Raw genomic sequence first — 14,136 nt, forward strand, 5'->3', positions numbered from 1 at the left:
TTTTACTTGCTGGGAATTGTGAATGGACTTTGCTGATGACAAATCCCTCCTCCGTCTTTAGTTCCGCTCATCATTCTTATTTTTTTTAGTATGTGTTTATTTATTTTGACTGCACCAGGTCTTCGTTGCGGCATGCAGGATCTTCATTACCGCATGCAGGATCTTTTTTTAGCTGCAGCATGCGGACTTCTTAGTTGTGGCATGCAGGCTTCCCAGTTGAGGCATGCAGACTTCTTAGTTGCGGCATGCAGACTCCTAGTTGGGACATGCAAACTCTTATTTGCAGCATGCATTCGGGATCCAGTTCCCTGGCCAGGGATCAGACCCAGGCCTCCAGCATTGGGAGCTGAAAGTCTTACCCACTGGACCACCTGGGAAGTCCCCTGCTGCTCATTTTTAAGGGGCACTGAGGGGCACAGTGTCCATCTTCTGTAACTGCTTCCTGTCGAGTTTGTGAAACAGGAGGGAAGGGGGCAGGGCACAACCTTTGAAAGAATGACATAGCCGAAGGACATAACATAAACTAATTAGGACCAAATAGGTCCAAGATGGTGGACAAGTCAACTTCCAGGCACCATGACAGTTCCAAGGTTGATCATGAGGATCAAAAAGTAGGTGGAGCCCAATTCTGGAGTACTCTGCCCACTCATTAGCCTATGAAATTACCCACCTTTACAAACACCGACAACCCCCATACCGTGGTGCCTTTCTCACCTTCTGAGATGGCCCCTACTCTGTCTGCGGAGTGTGTTTCTCTTTAAATAAATCTCTAAATAAACTTCTTACCTATCACTTTGTCTAGCACTGAATTCTTTCTGGGAAGAGACATCAAGAATCTGAGCTTCATTTAGTCCTGAAACCAGGTGTGGGATCTCAGTAGCAAGATCTTGGGTTTTGGCTGGGTTCGAGTCCCGGCATGTGGGTTCGAGTCTCAATCTGAGTGCATGGTTTCATTTGGATGTCATAACCTCAGGGAGAGGAGCAGAACTTCTCCCCACCCACCTTTAGATTGCTGCCAGGCCTCAGCCCTAAGCATTTGTATCCCTGAGCAACCCTTTGTTTCTGACCTTAGACACAAAGGACACCAGAAAATTTAAGATATATGGCCCAAATATTAGCAAGAGAATAATCATCACATGTCAAATTTTCCTAAACATGAAGGTATCTAGGTCTTTTGCCCATAGGCAAAAGTGTGCCCTGATGTGCAGGCTCACTGATGTGGCCTGAATCTCTCTGGTTACACTTTTGTCCTTTTTTGAAAGAGAAGCTTCAGGTCAGAGAGGTTCAAGTCAAAGGAATCTGTTGCCCAAGATTGTCTCTCTGGAGGTTGGGGCTCAGGGACCCTCTTTGCTTGAGTGTAATGTCTCCACAGAGTGATCCCCTGCTACTTCAGGACAGAGTGGGTGTTTAGGATCACCAGGTGGGGTCCATTCCCCTTAGGAGTGAGTTGATCTTGCAAGCTACCGATTTTACAGGTTTTTAGGTGCACCCAGTCTCCTGGCTGCAGGGGATGGGGTGAAGGGCCAGTTCACTGGGTGTGGACAGCATTTGGTTACCATGTTCCATGACAGCTTTCATGGTTTCTCCTACCTGGAGGACATGCTTGAGTTGTTCCACTTCAAGAGGGTTAAGGTGTCCCTTCTCTCATGGTAGTGCAAGATCCATTTTATGCCCAGGGCACTTGTTATCCCCTTTGTCACTTGAGACACAGATGCTGGACCATTATCACTGTGTAGGGATCCTAGGAGCCCAAACCTGGGGATTATTTCTTTTAATAAGCCTCACCCACCTCAGCTGTGGTTTCATTTCTGGCAGGGAATTCTTCTTTTCACCCAGAAAATGTCCCTTGCTAGCACCAAAGATAGCTGAAATTGCCCAGTACTCTTGGCATGACAGTGAAATAAATCTGCCAGTCTTTTCCAGGATACATCCCTCTGGTCTGAATGTGCCTTATCTAGGGGTCTCTGGGGGGTCTGGTGTTGGGGTCATTCATTGTGCAGATGGGGCATGTCTCAACAATCTGACTGACTGTATGTTTCATGCCAGGAATTATCATGACCCCAACTAACCAATTATATAGGAATTCCCTCCCATGGTGACTTTCTTGATGAGCCTCCCTGATGGCTTGACAAGCTGCAGTTTGGGGAAAGAAGTATTGCCCATCTTCATTAACTAGCCACTCATGGCCTCCTAGATCTCTATTGAAGCCCTATTTTGGGGTTTTGTCTAATTCTTCCTTTGTTTGGACTGGGGAGTCACTGGATGGATCTGGCCTCTTAGGTATGAGGGATAATTGCCAGTTAGTGGTTCTATGGCCACCCCTTTGGCAGTCACATCTGCCTGCTATTTCCCTTTATTACCTCTGCATCCCCTTTTGGTGACCCCTATGGTGAATCGCTGCCACTTTTTTTCAAAGCTGCACTGCTTCTAGGAGTCTCAATATGTTTAAACCATGTTTCACCTGCTTATTCTCCACAATAAGCATAATTCTTTCCTTCCAAATAACCCCATGTGTGTGTAGGATGGCATGCACACACTGAGGCTGAGCAGAGCTCTGTGGGGCTCCCTGGCATGGAGGGCTTTTTGTCCCCCATTTCATGTAGGCAAGACTCCAGCCTCCATGACCTTCCCTGAGTTCCAAAGGGCAGATAGTGGAACAGTTGCTAATCAATGGAGAAACAGCCATGAAACCACCTGAGACAAGATTAAAGGGACCAGAGAAGCTCATCCAGATTAGGAGACCTGACCACCTAAGATCCTGCACACACCCTAATCTTGTCAGCAATCCCACCCTTTTGAAACTTTGCAGAAGAAAGAAGAATGCAAAACTATTATTGCCTTGATCCTTATCACATACCTCTGACCACTACTCTTGACTATATAACCTCTCCCTATTCCCCAGTGAGGAGGGGGCACAGTTCTTGGGGTGCTAGCCTACTGTGTTCCACCTTTACCTGGTAAAGAAATAAAGTCACTCTTTCTTTCTCTTCCATAACTCTGCCTCCATATTTCTGTTCAGCGTTTGTGCACAGAGAGACAAGATTTTGGCAACAATACCAAGAGTATGTGTGAACATTTAAAATCTTCTCTGTCCTGAGCTCTAAGGTTTTGGGTGAGGGCTATCAGCTCTGCCTTTTGGACAGAAGTCCCTGGGGGTACACTTTTTGTTTCTATGGGGGTAGTCGTATTTTGTTTCTATGACTTAGGTGTGGGTGGTCACTGCATATCTTGCCAGCCCTTTTCCCTCCCTCATAAAAATGCTCCCATCTGTGCACCATTCCTCTTTAGCACTTGGGAGAGGCTCACTTCCTAAGTTGGGGTGACTAGAATAGATCATCTCTGTAGAGACTGAACTGTGCCTCCTGCCGTGGAAGCACAGAGTCTTAACCACTTGACCACCAGGGAAGTCCATCCCATTTCTTTTGTCTCTGGCATTGCAGGTCCAACTGTAAAATGGTGTTGTAATTTAGAGACCCACTGATGGGCCAACTTTCTCCATCTCCCAGCCCATACTGGGGCCAAGGCTGTATTAATAGGAAGATTAAATGTTTTGGGGTCAGAGGGTGATACCCAAAAAAACTTCCAGTTCTGCAGGGTGCACCCTAATGGGCTCTCCTTTGTTATGGTGGTTGTTTTGTTCCTCATACCTTAGATGTTCTGTTTAGGATTTGTTTCCAACTACTGAGGAGGGTAGTTGGAGTGATTTGTCAGCAGGCAAATGCCACAGAATTTGACCCAAATAAGATTTATAGTTCAGAAAACTTGGAATCAGCACCAAACTGTTCATAGGTTCCTCGAAAGACCAAAATAGGAAGTGTCCAAGTGGCATGGACTCTGATATAACTGTGTCCCCTTGAATTTATAATGACCCGTGCTTGAGATAGTAAGTTCCTCCTTAGTCAGAATATCCCACAGGAGGTAAGACTGCCTCTGGGCCAGAGGAGCTTAGCCACCTTAGTTCCTGACCAGCTTGGTCTGTTAGGGAGTAGCACAGCTGTCTGAGGCAGGGGTCCTTTTCCTCCTTTCAGCTGAAAAGGAGTTTTTGGACTTCTGAGTGAGAGCTAAAAGCAGGAGGGAATCCCATGGGGTACATTCCAGATCTCTGGGGCAGCTGACTTTCTGTGCTGATACTGGGAGGAGAGCCTGAAACTTGGTTGATAAGGAGTCACCCAAGGTTCGCCTTACAAGCAGTTTAGGGAGGAGAGGTTGTGCGGTAGGTGTTTCCTTTCTTTCCAGCAGCTCATAGGATATCCTGATAGTGAGGTTTCTGGTCTTGCAAGCAGCTTACAGGGCTCCCCAGCCCACTTCAGAGAAACTAGCACAGACCAGAAGAGGTCAAGTCACTGGTCGAGTACCTACCTTAGGACCCTTTACCACCTGGGTATCCCTGGTGTCCTTTCCTGAATCTGATTTGAGCTTCATCTTTCTGTTCTGTCAGGTGGTCCTCATTATCTGGGTCTTTTCCTGGTCTTACCCCTTGGCACATGGGGCTGGTCACTTTCCTTTACCAAACCAATAGTGACTATGGAAAATGCTACTGTTGACCCCAGGAGGTCAGCTAGGAAGGCAGAAAGCCCTGGTGCAGCCAATACTGCCTAGTACAGGGGTCAAGAGAACAGCACTACTGGCAAGACAGCGGGCAAGTCTATAGTGGCTTCTTCTCACCCACAGGTCCCCACTCTCCCTGTGTTACCAAACCAAACTTGGGTCTGCTCACCCACATGCAGTAAAGCCAATCTACTGACACTGGGTTGTGGTGAAGGAAAGTGCAGCATTTATTGTAAACACCATACAAGGAGTCCAGAGCAGCTAATACTCAAATAAACCTGTACTCCCTGATGGGTTTCAGGAAAGCATTTTTAAAGGTAAAGTGAGGGAGGGAAGTCACAGGGTGTATGATCAGCCTGTGCAAATTTCTCTGATCTATTATTGGTGAAGTAACAGGGCAGTGTCACGGGGGTTAACATTATCAATCCTCAGACTCCAGTAGGCCTGGGGGCTATGGGCTCATGGTCATCAAGTCGCTAACTTCTTCCATTTGGTGGTGGTTTTAACATCTGTAGAACAACTCAGGAATGTACATCAGATGCTGTTATCTAGGTACTTCTGGGAAGAACTAAAGACTGCCATATGGTTGATTTACTGTTTGCATTCTTACTAGTTCTCCTAGCTCAACTGCTATTTTTGTCACTACATGTTCACGTCCTTTCAATTATTAATTCCCCTAAATAGCTCCTATGTTATTGCCTTGTTAGATGCCATCTTACTGCCAAAACAATTAGCAATTATTAAAGTGCCTGGTCATTCAAAGATTGACATTGATGAAGGTCATGGAAACCATCAGCCCTAGGAGACAGTTAAAAGAGCTGTTCTCCCAAACTCTTCTTGTTTACTTATGATTTCCCCCATTGAGGATAACACTAGAGATTTGAAGGAAGTTATTAGATATAGGAACAGCATGCTACTGCTAAAGAAAAGCAAAAATGGGAAGATGCTAAAAGCATCTTTAATCCCGAGTCTAAGTTATGGGATAGGCTAGACATCGTTTGGCCCTATCAGATGTCACACAAGAAACAAATAATATTAAAATTGATACATGAAATGATACATTGGGGTACATAAAAATGTTAACTTGGGGATGACAGTATTTTTGGAAACCTTCTCCCAGAGTTGCCTCTGAGGTATTTCAAAGGTGTCTTGTTTGCTCAAAACATAATCCAGGCAAACTTGTACGTGCATAAATGGGCCATTTCCCTTTTCCCAAAGACCCTTTCAATGTATGGCAATTAGATTTTATTCAATCGCCTCCTTTACAAGGTTGTAACTGTTTTGGTGATGGTTTGTATGTATTCTCATTGGGTGGAAGCTTTTCTTGTCAATAGGCTAGTGCTCTTGCCGAGGCCAAAATTCTATTGGAAAAAATAATTCCCACTTGAGGAATTCCATTGGAATTACATAGTGATAGAGGAACCCAGTTCACTCTTCAGATTCTTAGTGCAGTCTGTGATATTTGGCCTATTCTACAACATTTCCATTGGGCTTATCACCTTCTGTTCTGGGTTGGTTGAAAGGACAAATGGTATTATTAAAACACAATGCTAGTGGTTAAGAATCTGCCCGCCAATGCAGGGGACATGGGTTGGATCCATGATCCAGAAAGATCCCACATGCCATGGAGCAACTAAGCCCTTGGGCTACAACTACTGAGCCTGTGCTCTAGAGCCTGAGAGCCACAACTACTGAGCCCATATGCCACAACTACTGAAGCCTGTGTGCCCAGAGCCCAGGATCTGCAACAAGAGAAGCCACCACACTAAGCCCACACACCACAACAAAAAGTAGCCCCTGCTCACCACAACTAGAGAAAGCCTGTGCACAGCAATGAAAACCCAACACAGCCAAAACTAATATTTTTTTTAAGTTAAGAAAAATTATAACCTCCGCTGTAACTTGCTTAACTACCTGGCTTATGTTTGCACAGATGGCTATGTTAGATATTCTTCATTGAGACAGACTTAATGAATCAGAAAATTTGGAAGAAATTATTGATCATGCCTTCAGAGGATCCCCACCCCCACCCCCAAGGAGTTAGATGGAACTGGAGCAGGTAATCAAACCACTCTGGCCATGAGGGACTAATGGTGCTCTGTTGAAGTTTTGTTAGGAAAAATCATGAGCAAAAGGGGGAAATGTGGAAGAGTCATCAGCAGTAACTCCACTTTGTACTTTAGGGTTCCGTTTTGTTAAACTGTGAACTGTGCTTACCCTGCTGGAAAAAAATATGTATATATATTTGCTCATAAAGGAATCCCAAAGAATTGTGCAAAGATGTTCATTAACTAATAACAAGTGAAACATCATTGACAAGCCAAAATACTGTAACAGAGAAAATATATATATACATTCCAATTATATCTCTCGGCAAAAAAATTATGTAAAACAATTACACTTCCATTTTCCTTTAAAAACCCTTGCTTTTTGTTCCCCACATGGGACACTGTTCTGATAGCTGCTGGAATCTGTGCTCCCCAAATTATAATCCTAAGACCCCCCCCAAAAACAGTTTTCTTTGTTTTACAGTCTGTCTTTTTTTTTCTAGATGACACTAATAAACATTCTTCACTCAACAAAACTTTAGTCAGACTCTTAAATCTTCTCCTAGGTCCATCTGTGCACTTCCTTATAAAATTCAGTTTTAGCAAAAACCAGTTTTGCAAAGTCAGTTTAGCAAGAACCCCCCCCCCATCCTAAACATCTGATAATCCTGGCCTATCTTCAGCAAGAATCCTAAATCCTTTTATCCAGAATCCCCCTTTATACCCAATGATTCCCCTTACTGATTTGCTATCCACCAACCCCCATCCTGCACTTTGGCTGTTAATTCCCACTTGCTCATGCTATGTTCAGAGTTGAGTTCAATCCCCTTCTGGCAGATCTGATTGTAATGGTTCCTATATCTGTTGTCAGAGTCCCCCTGAATAAAATCTGCCTTACTGACAAGTGTCACTGAATGATTTTTTCTTTAACACATCCAAATGGATCAAATGAGTAAGGACCATATAGACAGATGGAAGCTGTTGTCATGTTTCTAGTTTCCATGTGATTTTAAGGGTGTTTATTGTATTATTGTCATTATTATTATTATTATTATTATCATTATACAGATAGATGTCCTTAGACACCTGATGAGCATATCATAAACCAAGAATTATTATTATGATTCCTTCTATGCCCCAAAAGTCCAATTTTTGAAAAAAGAAGAAAATAAAAGACAAAGGAAAACCCTCCCTACCACAAGGGAGGGGAGGAGGCTAGGGTGGAATGAAAAAGGGGTCTTACCAGATGAGGACTAGAATCCTGGAAACTTACCTTTCCAGGAATTTCCCCAGCCTTTCCTAGGTTACTACCCCTTTTGCCTCCCTTCAGGACTCTTCAAATTATTTTCTTTCATAAAAGACCTTGATGGCTGTTCATCTGTGGGTTTTACTCTAAAAAACTGGCTCCCTGTTACTGCTAGCATAGGGAAAGTGGTTATTATTATCTATGTATAAAAATGATAATATAAAATAACAATAAACAACCTTGAAACTACCACCAAACATGAAATTAGAACCTCACCATATGATTTTAACAAAATGAGTACAAAACAATTTTAAATAACTGTGTAATCCGCTTTATAACCTATATTGTATGAAGTTTAATGATATGTAATTTTAAAACTCCAAAATAACAATAACTTAAAAATTTGCCTTTAACCTTCTCATATTGTTGCAGAAATCGATCCCACGAGAAACCAAGCACCACACTCGGAGGGTTGGAGAACTCAGGTTTATTGAGCCTGCTGACCCAGATGAGCTAATGCTCTAAAATTCTGGGCACCATTCTAGGTGAATTCTCTCCTTATATAGGTTAAAACACATAGCTACAATTGGCATTAATTGATGATTGGCTACAGTTGGCATTAATTGATTGGCTACAGTTGGCATTAATTGATTGGATTAATTGATTGGCTACTCAATTTCCATAGGTTACAGGTGATTACAGAGCATGGGCGTTGCTAGGCGTTACATGCAAAGGGTTTTCAAACAAAGGCAAGCAGGCATAAAGCTATGAACTCCAAATTTTTCCTCATCAATATAAAAGAAGGTGGAGGTCTGGACTTGGTCCAGGAGATGGGAATAACTTCCCAAGCTGTTTTCCTGTGCCAGATTCAGCTCTTAGCCTATGCAGTCTTATATAGACTTCCCAATATTCCTAACGACAAACTCCTTGGGAGCAGGATGCGTATCTAATTCTCATCTTTTTGTCATCTATAGTGTTGGCACTATGTCAAAACAATTCTTCAGTAATATTGATTTTAAGATAGAGGATGGATGGATGCCCAGGTGGAAAGGTGTAAGATTCTAAGGGAACTTAATATCTAGTTTTAACTATGCTAACATACACTAGAAGAAATTACTGCAGAGTGCAATAATGGGGCCGGCAATGCAGGTGGTAAAAGAATTTATTGAGCCAGAAGTGAGGGTAGAAAGCAAGATTTATTGAGTACACTGCAAGGGAGCAGTGGGTGAAACCAAGAGGGGGATCTGCACTGGGGGAGAGAAACTGGGTTTCTTTTATGGTCATGTCAGCTACAAATTGACATTTTCCATGGGCACTTGCCATTTACCTCTACAAGGATTAAATCATATGCTGCTGCAGCTGCTGACTTTCAACACTCCCTGAAAGGAGTTCTGGTGGAGAGAAGAAATGAGGTACTCTGTGCTCTGGGGAAAACTGGCAGAACAGGTCTTCAGATAGATATTTTCAGGAGCTGAATTTTTTTTATTACAAATAGATAATATATGTGCCTCTCCACATTTATGTTTTTTGTTTTTGTTTTTGTTTTTTTGGTTGAGAGGCATGTGGGATCTTAGTTCCCCAACCAGGAATTGAACCCATGCCCCCTGCATTGGAAGCATGGAGTCTTAACCACTGGACCAACAGGGAAGTCCCTTGGGAGCCGATTTTATCAGTTCAATTCTTGTATCTCCTCACATCTAGAAAAGTACTAAAAGCATTCATGGTGACGTCTGCTCCTCGTGACTAGCTGTAACCTGCACGAGACTAGCAGAAAGCTGTAAAAAATATGTTCTTGAATGCATGTATTCTCCCTTTGCGAAAATCCCATATATACCAACCTTTCCCCCTGCCTCTTTGGAGCAGTTTCTCAAAGCTATCTGAAATACTTTCTCCTGGGCTGCAGTCTTCATTTTGGCCCCAATAAAACTCAACTTGCAGCTCTTACATTGTGCATTATTTTAAGTCGACAGTCCCCTCTGGTCACCCTTGGGTTAATGTTCCACATATAGGATGCTTAGGGCTGGATGTTTCAGTCTTCCTGGAATGTCAACTGCTTGTGACTTCTGATAATTTTCCATTGGGGGAAGGTGTGATGGTCTTATCTTGAAATGACCTCTCCAGTCTAAGATGGCTGTTCTATTGTTAAGCTCCAGAGAAATCATATGAGCACACATTGGCTTTACTGCTTTACCTTGTGACCACGGAATAGACCTTGTAGAGCAGGTGTTGGCAAACCAGATGGCAAAATTTTTAGGCTAGGTGCGTCATAAGGTCTCTGTCACAACCATTCAACTCTTCTGTTGTTGCATGATGGTAACCAGAGAAAATATCTAAATGAATGACCTTGTGTCAACAACACTGGCATTTAAATTTCATATGATTTTCACATGCCTTGAAATATTCTCCTTTTAACTTGTAACCATTTACTATTGTAAAAACCATTCTTACCTCGTGGGCAGCACAAAAACAGGCAGTTAGTGCTAGTTTGCTAACACCTGGCCTAGAAAGGCAAACAGATTAAAATTAGAACCTGAGAAAGGCAGTAAAACTTTGCAGTAGAAACACTCAGAAGAAGGTCGGGGTGGAATATAGTGGCTTTCACTTTTCTTTTGACTCCATCTTTTTCCTTTCTAGGGTCATTCCATGTTTCTTTCCTGTACTCCTCTTCCTCAAGGATGGTTTTCAACCAGCACACACATTTCCTAATATCTCCAGTGTTATCTCTCTCGAGACCATTTAATGTTTAAAAAGGTTCCTGGAAGACTGAAAAACATTCAAGATTTTCTAGTGAAGGGCTTTAATTCATTGGTTCATTGAGAGAGAGCATTTCACCCGTGTGCATAAATCTCTGTGTGCCTCCCCAGATGAAATATAAAGCTGGCTTCTACTTCCTTCACAAGACACATGCTTTCCGTTTGCATGACCTGAGGGCAGCCCCGAAGGCAGGAAAAGATCTACATAAATGTGCTTGAACGGGTAGTGAAGACCCACCTGAGTGGAGAGGAGGGGAAGATTTTCTGCAGTGCTCATTCGGAGACTGAGTTGGCTTGAGACTTCGCTGCTCTTTTATGTGGGAAACAAAGTTCACCTGTCCAATTACCAAAGAAAGCACATGGAAGCTCAGAGCACAGCAAAGCAAGACTTTAATAACGGTCTTGCAAGAGCGGGTGTCTGGGACAGGCACACCCCAGGACGGCCTCCAGGAGCATTTTATCCCCTAGTTCACAAATCCCTCCCGTGGTTCCTCATAGGCTGAGTACTACAGGGTTCACACGTTTTCCCGTAGGTCGCCTACCAATGATGTTACAATATGTACTTTGTTACTGTTTGATTGGAGGGCTTAGACTTCCCTCATCATGATGTGACTGTTACCACACCTCCCTTTGTTCTGTTACTTTTGGTGGGAAACTTTGCCCATTACTTTCGGGTAGGAGCCTTTGGTCACTTTTACTACATTCCTTGGAAATGAATCACCAGACATGTTATCTCTCACATTTAAGAAGTGCCTAGATTTTTGCTCATTTCATTCATGATAAGGGAATGAAATAAAAGTTACAAATTATGACAGATCACATCTTCAAATACCATTTAAATTAGCATTTATGACATACCTAGTGAATACTTAGCACCTTCACAGTAAACACTAAGTTATCTTGTTCAGCTGAAACAGGAGGGAAGGGGGCAGGGCACAAACTTTAAAAGAATGACATCACCCGAGGACACGGCATAAACTGATTAGAACCAAATGGGTCCAAGATGGTGAACAAGTCTACTTCCACTAGCCCTTGAGCCTCAGTATAGCTCACTGTAACACACCAGCCAATTAAATAACACAGCCACAGGCACCATGACAGTTCCAAGGTCTTTGACCAAAAGGATCAAAAAGCGGGCAGTGGCCCAATTCCTGGAAATCTCTGCCCTTTCCCAAAATAGCTGGAATACTCCCTCCACTCATTAGCCTATGAAATTACCCAGCCTTCCATAATGTTTATTGCAGCACTATTTACAATAGCCAGGACATGGAAGCAACCTAAATGCCCATCAACAAATGAATGGATACAGAAGATGTGGCATATATATACAATGGAATATTACTCAGCTATAAAAAGGGATGAGATGGAGCTATATGTAATGAGGTGGATAGAACTACAATCTGTCATACAGAGTGAAGTAAGTCAGAAAGAGAAAGACAAATATTGTATGCTAACTCATATATGGAATCTAAAAATGGTACTGATGAACTCAGTGACAAGAATAAGGATGCAGATAGAATGGACTGGAGAACTCGAGGTATGGGAGGGGGCGGGGGGTGAAGGGGAAACTGAGATGAAGCGAGAGAGTAGCACAGACATATATATACTACCAACTGTAAAATAGTCAGTGGGAAGTTGTTGTATAATAAAGGGAGTCCAGCTCGAGGATGGAAGATGCCTTGGAGGACTGGGTCAGGGAGGGTGGGGGGGACTTGAGGGGGGAGGTCGGAGAAGGGAGGGAGTACGGGGATGTGTGTATGGAAACAGATGATTGAACCTGGTGTACCCCCACCAAAAAAAAAAAAATTACCCAGCCTTATAAAAACTGACAACCCCATACCTTGGTGCCTTTCTGACCTTCTGAAATGGCCCACACTCTGCCTGTGGAGTGTGTTTCTCTCTAAATAAATCCACTTCTTACCTTTGTCTCTCACTGAATTCTTTCTGCAATGAGACATCAAGAACCTGAGTTTCATTAAGTTCTGAAACCAGGTGTGTGATCTCAGTTGGAAGACCATGGGTTTTGGCCAGGTTCGAGTCCCAATGTCAGTTTAGGCTGGGTTCGAGTGCCAGCACATGGGTTCAGGTCCCAATCAGGGTTTTGGCTGGGTTCGAGTCCCAGCCACGTGGATCCAAGTCCCAATCTGAGTTTAGACTGGGTTTGAGTCCCAGCACGTGGGTTCTCAAGTTCCAATCTGAGGTGCATGGTTTCACAGCTATCATCTAATTAAGTCAGGGGAAACACAGATTGTAACTGCCTACCATGACCAGGCAGACAATAACAATTTGCATGAGTTATTTTAGGACACGGAACTAACAAGCCACCAACAACCAGAAGAATACAGGGAAGGTCAAAACGAAATGCCAGTCCACATGCCTACCCACCTCCCAGAATTCTCGCCTAAGTCCACCTTGGCTGAGAGATGCGTGCGCACCACTGGAAAGGATCCTAAGTCAGAGGCCAGATACAACCCAGAAACCCACCCCATCACCATAAAACCGGAGACCTCGAGCCATGTGGCAGAGCAGTCCTTGTGGGTTCCCTTACCGTCCTGCTCTCCGCCCAGGTGCCCCTCCCCAATAAAGTCTGTTGCTTTGTCAGCACGTGTGTCTCCTCGGACAGTTCATTTCCAAGTGTTAGACTAGAGCCCCGTCTCGGGACCTGGAAGGTGTCTCCTTTCCTGTAAAAGTTATGTATAGGATCTTCTATGAAACCTCTGTGGCCTATGAAATAAATGATTTTGGGGAGATGAAGCTCAGCAATGATCTCTCTCAATGCACGAAATCCCTTACAGCCACTTTTCAGATATTTCCTTTATGATTCTCTTCTACCTTTGCCCAGTTTTCTCTCCTAAATGTTCTGTGCAATATGTTAGAATTGTAGGGTAGGACCAGGAGTTCATAATCATTCATCATTCACTGTGGAGAAGAATAAAGGGAGGAGTACAAGGGATGGGAGTGCTAGGGTGGGAATAGGGATATGTGAGATGATCAGGGACAGCAAGCGGACAAGCCACATGGAAATCTAGAGGAAGAGTGTTCTAAGCAGGGGGAATAGCAAGGCCCTAAGGTGAGAGTGTGTTTGATGCATTAGAGGAACAGCAGGGCCAATGTAGCTAGAGTAGAGGGCAAAGGGGAAGGGTGGTTGTGATAAATGGAATATTTCCTGTCATATCAGTAAACAAAGGTTGTCACGGTCATCAACGGGTCATCAACGACTGCAGCCCTCCAACGTGAACTGGTGAGCCCTGAGGAAACTCAGGGCTGAAAAGAATACCTGCCACCTAGCAGCCATCAGACTGCAGCCACTCCCTGTGGGGAGCCCTGAGGAAACTCAGGATGTGAGAACACAGGATACTGGCCTCAGATAGCTGAGGTGCCTATCAAAGGAATGATTTCAGTGAGCCCAGACTCTTGCATCTTCCCATACATAGAAAAGTATTAAATTCCTTAACTTGATATATCTGGTTTTCTTTAATTAACAATAATCTTTTGATGTTCAGACTACCTGCCCTTTGTTACAAAAGTTCTATATAACCTG

Source organism: Hippopotamus amphibius, chromosome 2 (genome assembly GCF_030028045.1).
Source record: "Hippopotamus amphibius kiboko isolate mHipAmp2 chromosome 2, mHipAmp2.hap2, whole genome shotgun sequence".
Classification (NCBI taxonomy): Eukaryota; Metazoa; Chordata; class Mammalia; order Artiodactyla; family Hippopotamidae; genus Hippopotamus; species Hippopotamus amphibius.